The 18,115-nt window shown below is 55.5% G+C and overlaps 1 protein-coding gene across 1 annotated transcript in view; it reads right to left on the bottom strand.

Annotated features, from left to right (window-relative positions):
* Positions 1 to 689: 689 nt before the first annotated feature.
* The window catches only part of SENP5 (SUMO specific peptidase 5), a 180,530-nt gene continuing 163,104 nt past the window's right edge, over positions 690 to 18,115 (bottom strand). Inside the window, exons 9-11 of the transcript XR_014588049.1 lie at positions 5,755 to 7,291; positions 5,421 to 5,527; positions 690 to 2,438 (exon numbers count right to left, since the gene is read on the bottom strand). The gene's annotated coding sequence lies outside the window, so the exon portion shown is untranslated. The remainder of the gene's footprint in view (positions 2,439 to 5,420; positions 5,528 to 5,754; positions 7,292 to 18,115) is intronic.

Consider the following 18,115-nt stretch of genomic DNA (forward strand, 5'->3'; position numbering starts at 1 on the left):
CTATCGCGGGCTGAGGGCTGCCCCCTGCTAAGCGGATGCTGTAAGGGCATTGCATAAAATCCACGCTCCGCAGAGATGTTTGGACGACAGGGCTGTGCTCCTAGGAAGGCACAGGAAAAAAAAAAACAACACAACAGGGACAACAGCAAGCACCACATTCCCAGATCCACTTCTGGAAGGCTCCTGACCCCAGCACCGCCAGCACCTCCAGGGCACGCCTGGGTGTGCCCAGTGAGGTACCCCAGGGACTCCCCATGCTTTGTCCGTGGGTGGAAGGCATCTGCGCGGCTCCTGGGGAGAAAGCTGGCAAACAGAAGAGCCTGCCATGCCCCCGGGGTGACGGTGCATAGCAGATTACCGCAGACAGGAGGCTGTAATGCAATCCAGCAGCAGCAAAGCAAGCCAGCATCACTCCTGGCTGAGCACACAAATGCGCCGTGCCACGGAGCAGGGAGGTGACAAACCCTCTCTGTGCGGGGGGGACATGGAGGTTCGGCAGCTCCCTGCAGGGAGGGACAGGGCAGATCAGTGCTGTCCCCATCCCACCCCGCTGTCCCTGCCGGGCTGGTGGGCACAGCCTGGTGCGAGGGCTGGGTGCGGAGGAGGCATTGCTCATTGCCTCGAGTAATTTGGGGTCTGCCCTGGCTGCCTCTCAGGGCAGCGGGGTAGCTCAGGTGGCTTTAGGTGGGGCTGAAATGGTCAGTCTGGCCCCAAAGCTCGTTTCTGCCCTGGTTGGGCAAGGATACACTGCTACAAGCTCAGCCCCACAGGCCGTCACCAGGTTCCCCCGAGCAAGGATGACTGGGGAAGACCGTGCAAAGCCAGGGTGAAAGAAAACCTGGATCCCCAAACCTCCCCAAAACCAAAAGTGGTGGCAGGGGACGCAGCATGCAGAGGGTGACCAAGATGAGAAGAGCACCCAGGCCCTTCCGCATCAGCTCTGTGGCAGGGAGAGGCAAGCATGGAGCATTTCCATCACGCCAGCACGGCAATTACAGAATCAGCCAAATGGTTAAAGAGGCTGGAGGGTTTGATTTAAATAAATAATAATAATTTAGCTTCCAAATTGCTCCCACATTGAGGTGCTTCAGGCTTTGCGCAATGCAATAAAAGCCATCTCAAAAAAAAAATAACAACAACAAAAAGCATACTAAAATGTTATCAGAAAAACACTACTCATTAAAATTAACAATTAAAACAAATTAGAAAGGCTCTACTGACACTGGGGGGGAGGGAGAGCATCCAAACGAGGAAAAATGCCTGGTAATTTTTAGTCACTGATAAGTAAAATAATGGTCTCATTTAGTACTGATTACCTAGAATTATTTAATTTTACTTCAAATTATTCAATTTTTGGTTGAAGTTACCTAGTAATTTTTAATTACCGATACATAATGCAATGACGAATGACTCTTATTTACCCCTGCCTGCACAGAGGAGTGCAGGAAATCAATAGGCATTCCTGGCAAATTATCCGGTGGCTGGCTGAAATGATAGCAGCCTTCCCCCATTAGCGGGAACCGCCGAGGCACCGCCGAGCACCAGGGCTGGGCACGGTGTCGGGAACACCCCGGGGTCTGCAGGGGTGAAGGAGAGACGCCACAGAAGCTTTGGGGCAGGCTGGAAGCCCCAATCTTGAGAGGCAGCTTTGGGGGTATTTTTTGGGGAGCGATGGGATCGGGGCCGGGAGCAGACGAGCCCACCCCTCTGTGCGTAGGAAAGCAGGATTCAGGCCATTTTTAGCAAAGAGCAGGCTCTGCCACAGATTCTTGGCTGTATCATTGATTTTTCCTCCTAATGGAAACAACCTGCAGGACTGAAAATATTTGCAAACTGCTCAGGTCAGAGGAGGGAACAGCAATAACAACACGGGCGGAGGGGAGGTTTTCCCAGGGCAAAGCCGTGCTGTGCCCCTTCCCCGACGTCTCTAGGATGTTTTCTTTTCCCCGGGCATGCTGCCGATCTTTTTGTTTGTTTTTTATCCTCAAGCAGCAGCAGCATTCCCTGGGTATTCGCCCCACGTGGACCAGCCTCATTTGTTAAAGAAATGAGGATGGAAAGGGTCAGAGGAAGAGGAAGCGACGCGGGGGCAGCAGGATGAGCGCCCCCGGCTCCGTCCTTAACCTGTGCGTGGCTCCGAACGACCAAAACTCACCCCCTCACCTGCTGGAGAGCTGCCACGGCTTTTGTCAGAGCCAGGGCTGCTCCATCAGCATGCGGGGAGGCAGGGCCATAGCTCAAAGTGGTCTTGATAAAGCGGTGATGGAGCCAGGAAAAACAGGAGAGCGTTCGACAGCACCAGCACGCCTCAAACCAGCAAACACCGCGGGCGGGGGATGCCTAAATAAATACAGGGGAAAGCTGGCGAGGTGGCTGCTCGCAGAGCAGGGCCTGGGGTTGTAATGAACACAGGCTGGATGCGAGGCAGGAGCGCTGCACTGCAGCAGAAAAAAATAAGATTAAAAAAGGAGCATTGTTCTGAGATAAAAAGAGCGTCTCGCCTCCAGTGCCCTCCCCAGCCCCGCTGCGGTCTCGGCGTGGAAGATGCCCAGCTCTGGGCACCGGCGTGTGGCGAAGGTGGGAAATAAACAACGAGAGCACAGCCAAGGATGGGGAGATGTGCCAGAGGCCTGGCAAACCCGATCCGTTGGGAGAGGCTGAGGGCACTCAGCTGCTGCAGGAGGAGGGAGGCGTCTGCTCCCAGCGGGAAACAACGGGCTGGAGCTGCGCTGAGCAAAACCCCAGCTTTGGTGCAAGGAAAGGCTCAGCATAACAAATCCCTGGTCGAGGAGCCCGGTTTCCATCCCAGGGGGCTGTGAAAGCTCCAGCAAACACCCACCAGGGGCAGCTGGGACCAGGCCGAAGCCCCAGGAGCCACCGCCACTCTGCGCAGAGCTGGGGAGGGGATGGGGAGCGTCCCCTCGCCCATCCCCAAAGCTTCGGTCACATCAGCACCCACTCACCCTGCCCATCGCACCCAGGAGAGCTCAGCCACGTGGCAGAGCCGAGGGTTGTCAGCGGTTGATTTTTCCTTCTTTTCATTATTTAAATGAAAGGAACAACTGTCAATCACGTGGTAAAAATCCCTAGCTCTCCTCTCTGGCTTGCAGATAGGAGTCCCACAATTGTTCCTGTTGGAAATTCAATTCCCATCCATGCATGGGCAGGAAAGGATTGGGGTCTGTGCCAAAACACGTTAATCCCAACCAACACTTCCCTGAGCCCCTGTGCTCTCCCCTGGCCACCCTGGTGCCCACCAAGGGCCTGGCTCAGGCTCACCGCACACCCACGACATGTGCCACCTCCACGTGGCTGGGACGTGCCTCCTGCCTCCTTCCCTGCACTGCACAGCCTCACCACACACAGCACAGTGTTCAGAGGTGGCCAGGCCACCAAACTGCCCTTGGGTGCATGATGGAGAGGCCAGGGAGCCCTGCGCCAGACTGAGTCAATGCAGCAGCTCCTGTCCCGTGGGGTTCAGGCACCTTACTGCAACAGAGGTGCTGGAGAGAGTCAGGAGTGGAGGATTTTGAGCCATCAGGATTTTTTTTTTTTTTTTAGGAGCCTGGAGACAAAGCTGGATAAAAAGAAGGAAGGCAGAGGCATTACCCACATGGTTTTATCTGATCTGGCACCAAAACCTGCTATTGCCTCCACTTCCCTGTCTTGAGGAGGATTTTTTTTTTTTTAAATGTACACAGTTACAAATCACTCCTTCCAGTCTAAGTGTCAAATTAAATCAAGACAAACGCTCCCCTGTTCCACACTTCCTCCAGCCCTTGGCTGTGCCCTGCGGCCCTTTCCCAAACGCCCACCTCCCACCGCCTGGCGCAGCCCCAAGCCCTTGCCCCGGGGGCCACCTTCAGCCTCAGCCCCCCATCCCCGCTGCACGCCGCCCTGCGAGCCCTCTTCCCAGCAAGGAAGTCAAGGACTTTTTGCACAAGGAGGCTCACTGTCAAGCTACTGAAGCTCATCACCAGAAGACACCAGGCAAAGCTAAAGCTTCCCTCGGCACCCAGCTGGCTCCGCATCAGGGCTGGATGCTCATGGGTGCAGCGGCACGCGGGGATGCTTTGTGGCCACGGCTGAATCCGAAGGCAGAAAACGGGTGAGAAACTCATTTTTACACCAACCCGTGATTAATGTGTGGAACTCATCGCCGTAAGATACGGCGAGGCAGAGAGTTTTGTAAGATTTTAAAGAAGATCCGACGTTTATGTGGCTAATAAAAGTTTCTGCAGCTCCATGAGTCAAGGTAGATAAAAGGAAGATGCCTAGAGGGGAGATAAGGCCATGTGCTTCGGAGCATGAGCTAATGACTAATAGCAAAAGACAAAGAAGAAAGCACCCCTGGGAGGCTGGGTTTTTCCTGTGTACCAGGTGTTTGCTTGTACCTTCTCTGAAGGTCCTGGCACATGTTACTGCAAGATAGGATCCGTGATGAGCTGCATCCCATGCTCGCCTCGGGACAGCAACTCCCCTCCTCCTAAATTTCTACGTGTTGTTTTGGTTTTAAATTAGACCCAGATCTCTTAAAGCCCCAAGAAGCCTTTATCATTAATCCTCCTGACACACGGCCTGACCACATGCACTGGAAAGCATCGCTCGGGGCTGGCCGGGCTCCAGGAAGAGGGGACCAGGCGCTGACTCCTGGGGCCCCCACAGATGCTGACGCTGCATGTTATTACACATATCAACAGTGCCCGCTCCGGCCACCCTCAGCCCAGCACCTCATTGCATGGAAAACCCTTGTCTGAGCAAGAGCACGGGATTTCCCTCGCAGCCCCGCATCCTGCTACGCGCAGCACTGCTGCCGCACCACCAGGCACGCTGCTTCTCCCCCTCCTCCTTTGAAGCCCCCTGCGTTTGCAGGCAGACATGTGGAGCTGTTGTTGGCCACCTGCCTGCGTGCGTTTCATGCCTCGCTCTCACATCCCTTACCTTTGCAGAGTTTACATGATCTCAGCCTAGTCCTCCCCCAGCTTGTCTGCAGGCTCTGTCCTGCCTCTCCAGCGCACAGAGCTCCCTTTGTACATCCTCCAAGGCACTCAGGTCAGGGCAAGACCTTTCCCTCTATCCAACCACCAGCTCTAGGGCTGTTTATACCGACCAGGAGCCTCACCTTGATGCTTGAGGACCCTCAGCTGTGAGGTGGACATCATTGCTGCTGATCACTCCCATTTGAGCTCATAAACACCCCCTCCCAGGCCTGTTCCTCTCCAAAAACATCAAGCAACCGCTGTGTTTCCCCAGCTTGAGCTATAAGGAACCTACTGGGCCTTTCCATTCCCATGCCTAAACCCTCACCCACCCCAGCTGCAGCACCCAGCTTGCACATCCCCATCCTCCAGGGAGGACCACCTCCTCCCTGCCTCCCCCCGGGGCAGGAGGCGAGTGTGGCCACGCCGCTGCTCACCCACCTGCAGCGCCCTGACCCCGCGCTCCCCGCTGCTCGTCAGTGCCTCTCCCGGTGACATCCGTCATCTTCTGACAGAGCTTCAGCCTCCCTAATTTGAGGCCAGGAGATCTCCAAGGAAAAAATTGCTTGCTCTTGTAATTGCACGTTTACACGGCAGCCCCGGCCGGGGCGTGCGCACCCCAGGAGCGGGGAGCTGAGCACCCAGCCTCGGAGGCCCCCAGCTCAGGATTTGCTCCCTGCAATCAGCTGAGCAGCCACAGAGTAGCACTGACACTGCCTAGCTGAAGGCTACGAGCACAAAAAAAAAGACTGAGACCCCCAAATAACTCCTTTACCTGATGCTGCCCACACCCAGAGCTACTGGAAAAACCCAAGCTGGCCGTGCCTGGTCCTTAAAAAGGCTCAGCTGGGGCTGGGAGGGGGGACACAGCTGGGGGCTGAGGGGCTGATGAGCACCAGGGCAGCTGGGCTGCCTCTAACCACAGGTGTTTGCAGTGAGCAAAATCCTGATAGAGCAGAAAGATCCATGGGTATTGCTTTGGGGTTTATTATAAAGCTCTTCTCTCCCTTCTGATCTCTTAAAAAAAAAAAAAAAACCCACACACCACCACCACCAAAAAAAAAAACCTCAACATTTTGCTTCAAAGGCCACTCTGTGGGACCTCTGGGCACCCCACTCGTGGTCCCGTGCATGGCCGTGGCCTTGCTGCCCTCTTCGGGGCATCTCCAAGCCCTCCCAGCTGGTGCCGCGGCCCCTCGCAGGGCTGGGGGAGGAAAGCCAGGAGGTGAGCTGGGGAGGCCTTTCCACAGCACGAATCAGGAATTAAAAAAGCCAAAGAGATTTTACGTATTAAGGCTACAACCCTTGAGTGAAACATTAAAGACTATTTACTTGAGAGGCTGCGGGTGTTATGCTGGGAAGTTTTCCCCTCCGCAGATGCTCGGTGCAGCAGCAGTAGGACCGTGGGACTGTCCCCAGCGTGTCCCTGCCGTGGTGGTGAATTACAGAGCGTGGTGAGGGCCAGGAGGAAACCTCCAGGTGCATCTTTGGCTCTACATGCCATGGTCCTGATGGCTGTTGTCACCAGCCAGCGTGGCACTGCCCAACCCATCCCTCCTCCCCATGGCATCTCTCCTGTGGGCGACCCTCAAGGAAGCTGGGGGAATTAGGAATTAATGGAGAAAAATACATCACCTAATCTAAAAATGATATAATCAGGCATGCTCCCTGTGAGCCCAGGAGCCTGACGGGCTTTAAATCCTCACGTTTAGCTCCCGATCATGGGGAGCAGTTCCCACTCTGCTATGGAGATAGCTCTGCTCCTCTGCTGGGGGGATCTGCGTGGTTTTTCCTGGATGGGCAACAAGCCCAAGAAACCCCAGGAACCCCAAGCCTCACATCTCTGCAGCATCCCCCCTCTGCCACCCCCGGACCCAGCCCCAGCCTGGCTGGGGTACGGATGGAGGAAGACGGTCCCAGTTTGCAGGGGCCATCCTGTGGTTTCCCCCATCCCAGGCAGCACACCCGGATCTCCCACTCAGTACATTGATTGGGAGGAACTGGAAAACCCAGGCTCTGGGTCAGCAGATTTTTGCTGGGAAAAAAATAAAAAAATAAAAAAAATAAAAAAGAGATGGTTTGGCTGGCTCTAGATGTGCTTCCTGCTGCGAGAAACTCCGAGAAACCCCAGTGGGGCTCGAGGAGCTGTTCTGCACCAATTTTCAGATTGCTCTTCTCCATCCAGGGCTCTTCCCTTTCCACACTGGTTCCCGTTGCCATCCATCCGTGTCAGTGGTGAGGTGGGTATCGCCGGTCCCGCTACGCACTGCAGACCTGGTGACGTCTCCTGTGGTTTCCAAAGTTACGACCACCTGAAATTGTGTTTAGATGAGAATAGCAGCTTTCATTAATGTGTAACACATCCCCTGTGTGCCCAGAAAGCTCAGAAAGCAGAAGAAAAATTAAAAGCCATAATGTATTTTTTATTCTTATTGATTTTTAAGCCTATCTCATTTTGGGGACCTGGCTCGTAATTTTTGAGCACTTGTGGGATAGTGTAAGTTCCCGTGGCCTCACCGTAGGATTGTACAAAGACTTTTCCCCGTGTTTTATTTTTCAGTAACCTTGATAGCTAAACCCAGTCTCATGGAGAAGCGATTTTAATATTCAGGCTGACAAAAATAATTACTTTTCAGCATCATGGGGCAAACCATCTGATGGGGCCACAGAAAACTCCCTGTCGCCGGAGCCAGCACGGGCAGGCTGCTCGGGACAGCTCTCCACCGGTGCCCAACCCCAAATCTTTTCCTTTTTGGCATCATTTATTGCACCTCCCTGTATTAAATGGGTGGGAAGGCTGGGGGCCCCCAGGATTCAAGGACATCCCCTGCTGTGGTGCTGTGGCTCAGCCAGCTGTGCAGGTGAGGGCGCAGGACCGGGGCACTCGCCATCAGCTCCACGTGCACACCCTGGCTTGGGGAGCCGTGCTTTAATCAAGGCTTCGGGATCCTTCCTTCGGCTGCCCGGGGCGGGGGGGATTTTAACTCTAAACACATTAGCTTGCGAGATTGAAAGGTAAGGCGTCCTCCCGGGGCCGCCGAACAATGGAAAGGAGCCTGGCTTTCATTTGCACAAAGCACGCAGTGGGAATTTCCCTAATCAAATAAAAAGAAAATGAAAAACTCTCTCTCTCCAAAAGTTTAATTCTCTTAATTACATTAATTGGAGAAACGCAGGATCCTCCTTTGTGCGCGTTTCTTCTCTGCGGAGGAGGGGAGGCTGCAGGAAAGGGGCTTTTGGGGGCCATCCCACACCCGCCAGCAGCATCGGGTGGGGACAGCCTGCTAAGGTCAGATGGGGACCGGCATGGGGATGGAGAAGGCACAGCGGTGATGCCCCGTGCTTGTCCTCGCCACAAAAAAAAAAGCACGGGGAAGTAATGCCTCCTCCACCTGGGGCTTGCCCCGCGCGACCCCTGTGCCGTCAGGCGACCCGCTCACGCCTGGAAAATGTAACGGGGAGTTTCTGCAGCCGCCGCCTGCTCCAGATTCCCATCAGGTGTCGGAAGCGAGAAGCAAAGCAGACCAAGCTGCAGAGCGATCCCCCTCGCCCGCCGCCTGCTCGGGGCATTGCGGTGGCTGGGGGGCGGCACGTGGCGCCGGTGGGGCGGGCAGCGGGGCTGCCCCGTGGGCTGGGGTCCCCCAGCACCCCAGGGTAACCCCCCCCTGCCCCTCCAGGTGCTGCCCACCTGCGCGGCCCCAATTAGCACGCGGGCTCGTTTAACGCCTCTGCGGGGAGAGCGGGGAGGTGACATCATGGAGAGTGGTGGCGGGGACGGGGGGGCTGCTTCCGTCCTGCTCCGCACCCCCGGACGGGACCCCCCTGGCCCCCCGGTTCAACCCCACTGGTTTAACCCCTTTGCTGCCAGGGAGCAGCTGCAGAACCGTCCTCTGCGGGGTTGGAGATGGGCGCTGCCCAGCCCCACCGCTGGCCACAGAGAGCCAAGCAGGGATGCTCATGAGGTGCCTTCACCGGGGGGACCAGCTCCCTGCGGCGGGGAGAGGATGAGCAGCAGCAGCACGAACACATCCTGCATAAATACAACCCTGCAAATGCTTATCTGCCAGACCTGCTTGGAAACCAGTGCCTTCAGACATCTGGGGGGGTTTGAACTTGCTCCTACACCAGGCTGAAGCTAAAAAGCAGCCAGCCCCCCGCCCTGCCGCTCCAATTCCACAAAGAATTAATTAATAAAGGAGAAGCACTCATGGCTCTGAAAGGTGCCTTCTGTGACGGGTCGCAGCCCGGGTTCTGGGCAGGTTTCTCAGGCACCCAAAGAACCCCGCAGGGGGTCAATGTTTGGGTGAGCTGGAGAAGCCGAGCTCGGTGTGGGTGCAGCATCCCCTGCCACTGCCAGCTCCGCAGAGGTCGGCCAGGGGCCCTCTCCTCGCTGACACCGCAGCAGGAAAGGTGACGCTCTCTCTGTATTTAATGCATAATGGGAAAAATCTGTGTTCGCTGTACACTCACTAAAAAAAAAAAATAAATGTATGCAGAAGAAAGAAAATGGACACGGCCAGAACATTTGGCTGGATGTTTTCATTTGGTTACAAAAAAAAAAAAAAAAAGAGGGAAAAGGAAAGAGCCACCTTTTCAGGGGGCTCATGTCTGGAAAATTCTAGCCCAAATGACATAAGTTATGAGCAATTGAAAATTGGGATTAGCAAGGAACAGAGCATGAAACCTCAAGTATGAGCCTCAGCACCCTGCCGCAGCCCCGCGGTGCTGCCCAGACCCCGGGGGGAGGTCGGCAGCGGGAGGCTCCCTCCCTGCAGGGGGGGTCCAGGGGGTCCTCCAGGGCATCCTCCCTGCTTTTGGGAGCAGCAAGGAGCTGCTATAAGGAGGCATAGGTGGCATGCTGCACCGTCCTGCACCCAAATCCTTCCCCTCCTTTTCTCTTTGCCCGTCTCAGGGCAGGGCTGAAGGCACGGCTCACGTGGAGCCAGGCGCGTTGAACTCTTTTTGTTCCGCCCTGGTTTAGCTCAGCCGGGGCAGCTTGCTGCCAGAAGTCTCCTAAGTGAATTTACTCCTGGCTTGCAGCGGGCTGATCCGTGCCAAGAAATGCACAGGTGCAAATTAAATCAATATACCTGGCTCTTGGTCGATGGGAGGGTCTCTGTGGAAGGGTTTGCGCGGCTCTCACCAGATTGGGGCTTTAAAGCCAGCCGAAGCCGGAGCGCTGCGACTTCCGCTGCAAGCACGCCGCGCGGCCGCGGGGCTTTCCCAGGCCAGCGCAGCTGCAGCCTCCTCTTAATGAGGGCCAAGGACACGGCGTGCAGCAGGGGAGCACTTGGTGCCTGGCTCCCCGGGGGACAGGGACATGTCCCAAGCACCGGCAGCTCGCAGGGTCCCCTGCCTCCCACGCCCAGCTCTGCACACGAGGTCTCCATCTGGTCTGGGTCGCAGCACCTGCGATCCCACCCCAGTGCAAAGCTGACCCAGCGGCACCAGGGAGCAGGAAAGTGCTCCTTTATGTGGGCAGGATGCGGCCGATCTGCCCCAGCTCTGTGCTCAAGACCACGCTGGTCCAGGTGGCCAGCGTTAGGTGAGGCTTGGGTGGGAAGGTGCGGCCGGCCCCGTGCCCCCTGCTCCTGGCTCCTTCCTTCTGCTGCCACCCATGTCCTTCACATGCTTGGTTGTAATTCACTTTTTTTTTTTTTTTTTCCTGCACAGAGGAGAACGGCAAGAGCCCAGCAGGCTCCTTGCAAGCCCCATGGCAGAAGGTCATTGCAAGCCCCCAAAACGAGCACCCAAACAAGCCCCCAAAACGTTGGGCAGTTTGGTGCTTCCACAGAGCGGTGCTGGGGTGCGCTGGCACAGCTTTGCCCTGGGGCGCTCAGCTGAACAGGACCCCATGGGGGTCCTGGGCACGGAGTGGGGAGATGCCCTGTGTCGGGGGAGCGTGCAGAGACCTCCGCTGGGAAGCAGCTCTTGGGCCGGGAGTCAATGAACCCAGCCACGGCCTCTCCACTGTTCATTTTATTGTTATCTGTGTTATTTACAGCCGCCCAGGCGGCGCCGGGATGGGACATTGCACCACCCAGGCAGAGCTGCACATCCCAGCACCGTCCCTGGCCGGGCAGCTTTGGAGGCATACACACCAGAAAGCCCCTCTCGAGCACGGGGAGAAGGGCAGGATCGGTGGTGTTATTTTACTTAATTTATAACTAAATGCCCCCAGAAGAGTTTAGCCCTTATTACCGAGATGTAATGGCCTATTAAGGGAGCAACATTCCCTGGAAAGCCGCCCGGTGTCAGTGACTCCTTGCGGAGATAAGGACTTAATAATCACACGTGGAGCTATTTGGGGTGAGGACGCACGGAAACACGCAGCCTGCCCACGTCTGCAGCCCCACAGGAAGCAGCAGCGGCGTTCCCGACAACGGGAAGCCGGGCTGGGGGCTCTGCCGATGGAGGGGGAACCCCCCGTGCTTGTAAATCCCTAATTCCTCGCTAAACGCTTCGTAACAACAACACATGGAAAGTGCTGTCAGAAACCCCTCATTTTCTTTTACAGTAAAGTCATGTCCCGGGGCCAAAGAAAGGAACAACAACAACAAAATTGCTCAATCACGGCTCAAAGCACCAATCTTCAGCATCTTTGCAGGTTCTTCGACCTGTTTTCCCACAGTCCTTGGGGCAGGGCGGAGAGCTCGAGCCCTGTGTGTCTCCTACCATTGCAATCAATTAATTTCAAATGGTGTTTTCAGAAAAAGAGGTCCCTCCTCCCACCCCCATTCCTCGGTGCATCATTCCTAAGTGCGATGGGCTCCTTTGCTTCCGAGTTTGTTATTGAACAGGGAACATTTTCTCAGCAAAAAGTAAGGCTGAGCGATAAGGACCATGCAGGAACTGATAGAGACTTTGCAGATCGAATATGATGTTGTTTATTTGACTATGATGTATATTTAAAGGTCTCAGTTACAATTGGCCCCAGGCAATCTCTAATGAGCTGCAGCTGCCTGGACTCTCATTAGCTTTAATGACATCTTCTCAGTACATTTTTCTTGGGGTAAGACCTTGTCCTTTCTATGGTTGCGCGCACACTAAAACCAAGAGACATCTCACCCTAAAAGGGCAGCCAACTCAAAACAGTGGAGCAATGATAAATGATGCAAGTGCCCAGAAGAGACAAACCTTTCCTGGAAGAGTCATTGTTTATTTAAGGCAAACTAAATGTAATTTACTTTGGCACGCCTTAGAATTAGTCTGGGAGGTATTTGCGTAGAGGCTCAAAAAATAGGTAACAAAGTCGCCGTGTGTGTTAGGCAAAGATCAATTTGCAATTTCCCTGATTTTTTGCCATCCGTCTTACTCAATGGGCAATGATCCGCGCTGCTGAGACCCACTGCCCTCCGTGCAGAGAGAGCAGAGCAGCGGGGAGATCGGTCAGAGCAGGGCTGGTGGCACAACCAGGAGCACCAGCGGCAGCATCGCCGGCACCACCGCGCTCAGCGCCCCGGCACGGGCAGCACGCCCTCGGGGCTGGTGCCTCTGGTCCCTGCCCTGCTGTGCTGAGCGCCCTCCTTGTTTTTTTGCTCAGCGGATGTCTTCTGGGGCTCTGCCCCTACCGGAGCAGAGGCCTTATCCTGCCTCCATCTCTTCTTCTGAGAATTGAGGGAGCAGTCATTAATCATCCGAGCCGTCCCCTCCGTGGGCGCACAATGGCCTTCTTTATCCCGCGCTTCGACAGCCCTGACATGTACAATAACAATCAGGCTTGACGCATCTGTATTGCACCAAAGAGACTGGCTGAAAAGGTTCCTCTGCAACATTTCGGGTCATAGTTAAAATATATTGGTTTATTGTGAGGCGAGCGGTGCAGATCATGTGGGAGATGCGTGCTGGTTTCCAGGTAGCGGTGCGGCGTCTCAAAGCATCCTTCCCGCTGCGCTGCCACCCTGGCTCCTCCAGGCACGGAGCTTGCTGGGTGGGAAGGTGACGTGTGCTTTCGCAGGGTGAGTTTCCATCATGACTATTTTCTCAGAGACTCTTTCCAGTGGGGAACTTTGGCTCTTCCTTACTGAGACGCCCAGAGCGTCCCAAAATGAGTACTGCTGACAGCACGCGGTGGGCGGCAAGGCACCACCCCTCCTACGCCAAAACACCCGACAGAGATCAGAGTGAATTTGTATCTCCAGACTGATATCTCAAACCAGTCCTGCAGCCACAGCCAGCCAGGGATTTCGCCCTCTTCGGTGAAGCATAATGGAAATTTGCCCGCACGCTCCCAGCTGCGGACTTCTCGGGCGCGAGGACGGTTTGCAGGAGGGCAGCCCGACCCCGCAGCCGCTGCCGCAGATGTGCACCAAATGTCTGCGCTGCCCGCCTGGAAGCGGTGGGAGAGGAAAAGCCCAGGGCAGCATCCCCTGGGGAGCAGAGGGGAAGGGGGACTCCGAGGAGAGCAGAAACGCAGGCTGGAAAGGCAGGGAGCCGCTTCACCCGTCCTTAGCAAGTTTAAAGCTGGGTTAGGAATTTCTAGGCCCTCCTTAAATTCCTGGGCTCCAAAACGCCCCTGAACTAGCAGAGGTATTTCTGGACAAGTTGCAGGAGCTACCAAATAACCAGGGAGCACTAAAAAAATAAAGAAAGGAGGGGGATGGGGGAAATAAAAACAGGAAGCAGGTGGGGTTTGCTTTTCCCTTTTTCTCCCCTCATTGTTTCACTGCTTCTTGCAGGGGAAAGCTGTGTCTCCAAAGCTCAGCTTGAAAAGTTCGCAATGAAATAAAAAAACAACTGAGTTCACAAGCCCTGGGGGTCAGGAAGGGGCGCGGGTGGGCCAGCGGGGCATTGCCCAGCTGCCTGGGGCTGAAACCCAAATGGGCTGCGTCCTGCCCCAGCTCTGCCCTAAAAACATCACCCAAATCCCAAACCCCAGCCTGGCCTGCAGGGGAGCAATGGAGCATCTCCAGCTCTTCTCCCATTGTCCAGCACTGCGAAGCTGTCCCACGGCTGGACACAGTGTGCCCAGCACCAAGCAGACTGCGCCGAGGCCGACGTGCACGCCTTGCCCTTTTGCTCTGCTCCAGGATCCTGTCCAGGATCCCGCGTTTCTGAAACATATCCTTGCTGCTGGCTGTCTGCCCTGGATTTTATACATATATATTCATATATATTCTTTCTTTTTAATTTTCTGACATTTCTAAGAAGCAATGCAGGAAAAAAAGATGATTTTTTTTTTTCTCCCTGTTCACAGCACACAAAGAACTGGCGAGCACGCGGGCCCCAGCAGCTTGCCCTGGAAGCCGCGCCGCGCCGCGCCGATGGCAGCCGTTCAGGAGGGCTGCCTGGTGTTGCGAGACGTGTGCTGGGTGGTATCAGCCCCTTGGCAGCTCCGGCAGGAAAAGCAGCTTTTCCCTCTGACATAAAGCGTGATCAAATCCAAACCTTTGTTATCGCCCCCCGGCCTCCCCTCCGCGGAGGAGCCAGGGGATGCGGGCGCTTTCGGGGGGCGCGGGCAACGCCGCCGGCTGCGGGCTGAGCTCCGACACATGCTTTCCATTTGGCCAGTTTTTGGTGCGGCGGTTTGATGTGCAATTAGGACGGGGTGAATTATTAGTTATAAATTTAGCCCCTTCTTCCTCCCCCACGTGTGAATTAGCTCTGATTTCCTTTCCGCGTTTCCATCGCTTGCAAATGTTGGCGGGGGTGAGCGGGTTTCGGGCTGCTCCCCCTGGCCACGTGGCATTGCCTTGCCGTGCCAAACGGGGACAGCATTTTAAACATGGGGACAGCTTTTTAAGCACGGGACAGCACACGACAAGGAGTGGGCAGAGGGGAGGAAGGTGGCTGAGGCAGAGCCATGCCGGCACCAGTCTGGGGGCTGTGAGCTCCTTCCCCCCACTGTTAGCTGGGATATTTCAGCCGGTGGGGACTCACGCCTGCACGAGCCCATTCCTCCAGGTTGTCTTCCCCAATCCTTCCCCAAACACAGCTCACGCTGCTGCAGAATGTACAGCCTGGGCTCCGGCCCCAGGCCTTTCATTGTTTCCAAGGTCATTCGCTCTGCAGCGGGGCTGAAAAGCAGAATTGCCTTTCTTTCACTGTTTATGTCTACCAGATACACGCTGCTCGCTTTTTTTCATTTGGATCCATTTTCTGTGCTGTCCTGAGAGAAAGGAGCAAAGCAATTTTCTATTTACTGCAAAATTCCAAATGAGCAATTTTGAGGATCTGGAGATTGTCAGGGAGAGGTTACTGGACTGTGTACACGGAGGAGGAGGAGAGCAGAAGTGATAGGAGAAGCGCACGGAGCAGGAGCAGCGATGGCTAAAGCTTTTGCAGCCCCATCGCTGTCTCAAGAAACCTTTGCCTTAAACACCCAAGACTGGTAACTATTACGGGATGTGTGAGTAATTCCTAGATAATTTTTTAAGTATTTGGAAAAAAACAATGCATAATGAAAACATTACGCTATTGTCGTGATGCTGACACTCTTGGCCAGATCCTCGGCTGCTGTGAATCATGGCCTCTCCTTTGACTCGAGCAGAATTACGCCTTATTTGTCCCAGCTGAGGATGAAATGCGGCGGCCAGCCCGCGCACCGCCTTTGCCTGGCGGGTCGGAGCGTTGTTTTGCTGGGAGGGCTGGGCGGTGTGGCCGTGCTCTGCCCCTGGCCGTGCTCTGCAAGGCAGACAGAGCCAGGAGGGGAGCCCCGATCCTGGCTGCCCAAGGTCCGAGCCCATTGTGCCGGGCTTGGCGCAGCTCCCCCGGGGCAGCCACGGTGCCGGCCCTTGAGGCCGGTGCACGGTGCTGAGCGGGGAAGCAGCCGGCCGGTGGGAGGGAGGTAAACAATAACTGGTTAGCAGTTTGCGCACATAGATTAATTTCTATATGTTTTTTTAGAACTGAGAATAATTTATTGTAATTACTGTTGGCTGAGTTTTGTTTGAAGAAGGCAGTGCCGTTTAAAAGGATTTTTGAAAGGCATTGAATTGGGAGGCAATTATTTAAAAAAAAAAAATGTTTAAGGATTATAAAAGTAATTACTGCCCTCAAGCCAGGATGTCTAATTATGTTAAACTGTGGCTTAAGACAGCACAACTTTCAGTCTCTTCCTTGGGTGGCTGGCGCTGCAGCAGCACGCACGTGGCGCGGCTGGGGCTGGGCTGCGCGGCCGCGGCAGGAGCAGGGACATCCCCGCGTCACCTCGGCAGCCACCCGTCCTTCAGAGAGACGCAGGGGATGAGCATGGGGCCACGGGGAAGCAGGGGAAATAGGGGAGAAAGGGGAAAATCAGGGGGGCAATTGAACCAAGGGACCGGGGGGGGGGTAGTTGCTTGTACCCCCCCATCACCGCAGCCTTGGGCACGATCTGGCCTGCCGCCTGCGGGGAGGAGCTGGCTCCTGCTTTGGGGAAAGGGCACGTCGACCCCTCCAGGGCCTCTTCCTGCCCTGGTTTTCTCTGTTTTCCTATGGGAGCCCTTCACGAGCAGCAAGAGAGAAGTATGCGTTTATTTTTCGAGCTTGCCTTTTGACTCCAGCTCCCCTCTGTTCTTCTGCCAACGTGTGAGAAACAAGTTCAGGTTTAAAAGGCAACCTGAAATGTGCGTGCAGGCACAAAACTGTTTTATTTTTATAACGCCGTGATTTATGGGCCAGCTTGGGGCAGGGGCGGGGGGGATTTCCCTCGTGATTTGGGATCGTTTGAAGGCTACCCATCGCGAGACAAGCAGCCAGCATCCTCCGTGCCAGCGCAGGGGCAGGAGGGTGGCGCAGCAGCGGCACAAGCGGCAGAGCGCGATGTCTCCGGTGGACAGAGGCCGGCCAGCCGTGCCTTGCTCTTACAGAAGTCAGCCCCCTCCTCAGAGCCACCCCTTCCAGCACCCAGCCCTCAGAGCATGGGGGATGCGGTGCAGATGTCGGCGTGGCATCACACGGCTGATCACACATTTCAATTTTGAGTGCATGTCACGGGGCTGATCCCGCTCGCCCCACGCTCCCCTTCTCCGCCAGGCAGGCAGGGACTGGGGACGCTCCTCCTCCAACACATCTCAAACCAAATTCACCCCATTTAACCCAAACTGCCGGGCGCAATGACCCAGCAAAGGCTGTTCTCCGGGGGGAGCAGCAGGCAAAGCAGGCAAAAGGCTGTGTCCCGCACAGCTCTGGCAGGCAGGATGCGTGCTCAGCCTGCGCTAATCGGGAGGGCTCAGGTGCCAGCAGCGGCTGCAGGCTCGGGAACTTCACAGAGCTGAGGGCTTAGCAAGGACCAGGGAGAGTGAAGAGGCACGGAGACACCGCGAGGATGAGGAATGCATTGAGAGCCAGCAGAAAATGTCTGCTTTCTGGGAAGCAAGTGCACAGCTCGGGCAAGAGAGCAAATGAGGAGCAGCAGGGCAGTGCCTGGCATCCCGCGGGGCTGCCAGTGTCAGCGCTGCCTTTATCCTTTATCTCTGATCCGCCGCGCTAGACAGGGCAGGGGCAAGCTCGGTCCCGGCATGGGATTGTCTTCAAGCACACAAAATTGTTTATCATTATTATTATTATTACTTGCACTATTACTATCATTTTTCAGTCCAGCTGCCTGGTGTCTTTGGGTGATTTTCACCTTGCAGCCTGTCAGAAGGACTGGAGTGTTTTTGTTTTTTTTTTCCTCCAAGGCACACATGGAAGCTGTTCTTGGTGGTTTGGGTCTTTTGTGTTCTGCGGATTATAAAAGGTCTCTCCTGTAAGGAGTCTGGAAAAGGAAGAGCACTAATTATTATTAACTCTGCCAAAGCCAATAATATCCTTGGGTAATTATCGGTTTACCCAATTTTCCTGCGAGCCTACTGTGTAAATACTTCATTGTGAAGAGGCTATTATTTCCTCCCCGCTCCACCTAGCCGTGGCACTGATGATGGTTTCAGGCTGCTCCCTGCCATCGGGGCGGTGAATTTTGGCAGGCGCTGGCTGCTGATCGGCCATCCCAGCCGCAACCAGGAAAGAGCTGATGGCCCCCAGCCCCCCCCCCAGCCCAGCCCCGAGCTGGGGACCCACAGCCACCTCCTGCCTGGTGGCACACGCGTTTTGGGGGCTGTGAGAGTGATCGGGCTGGCAGCGCTGGTGGCCCGGTGGCCGAGGTTAACGCCGAGTGCTGCTCCCCTGCTGCCAGCAGGTGTGGTGGCGAGGACGCGTGCCGTGCCGTCGGGCAG

Source organism: Anser anser, assembly GCF_964211835.1.
Source record: "Anser anser genome assembly, chromosome: 9".
NCBI classification, from domain to species: Eukaryota; Metazoa; Chordata; class Aves; order Anseriformes; family Anatidae; genus Anser; species Anser anser.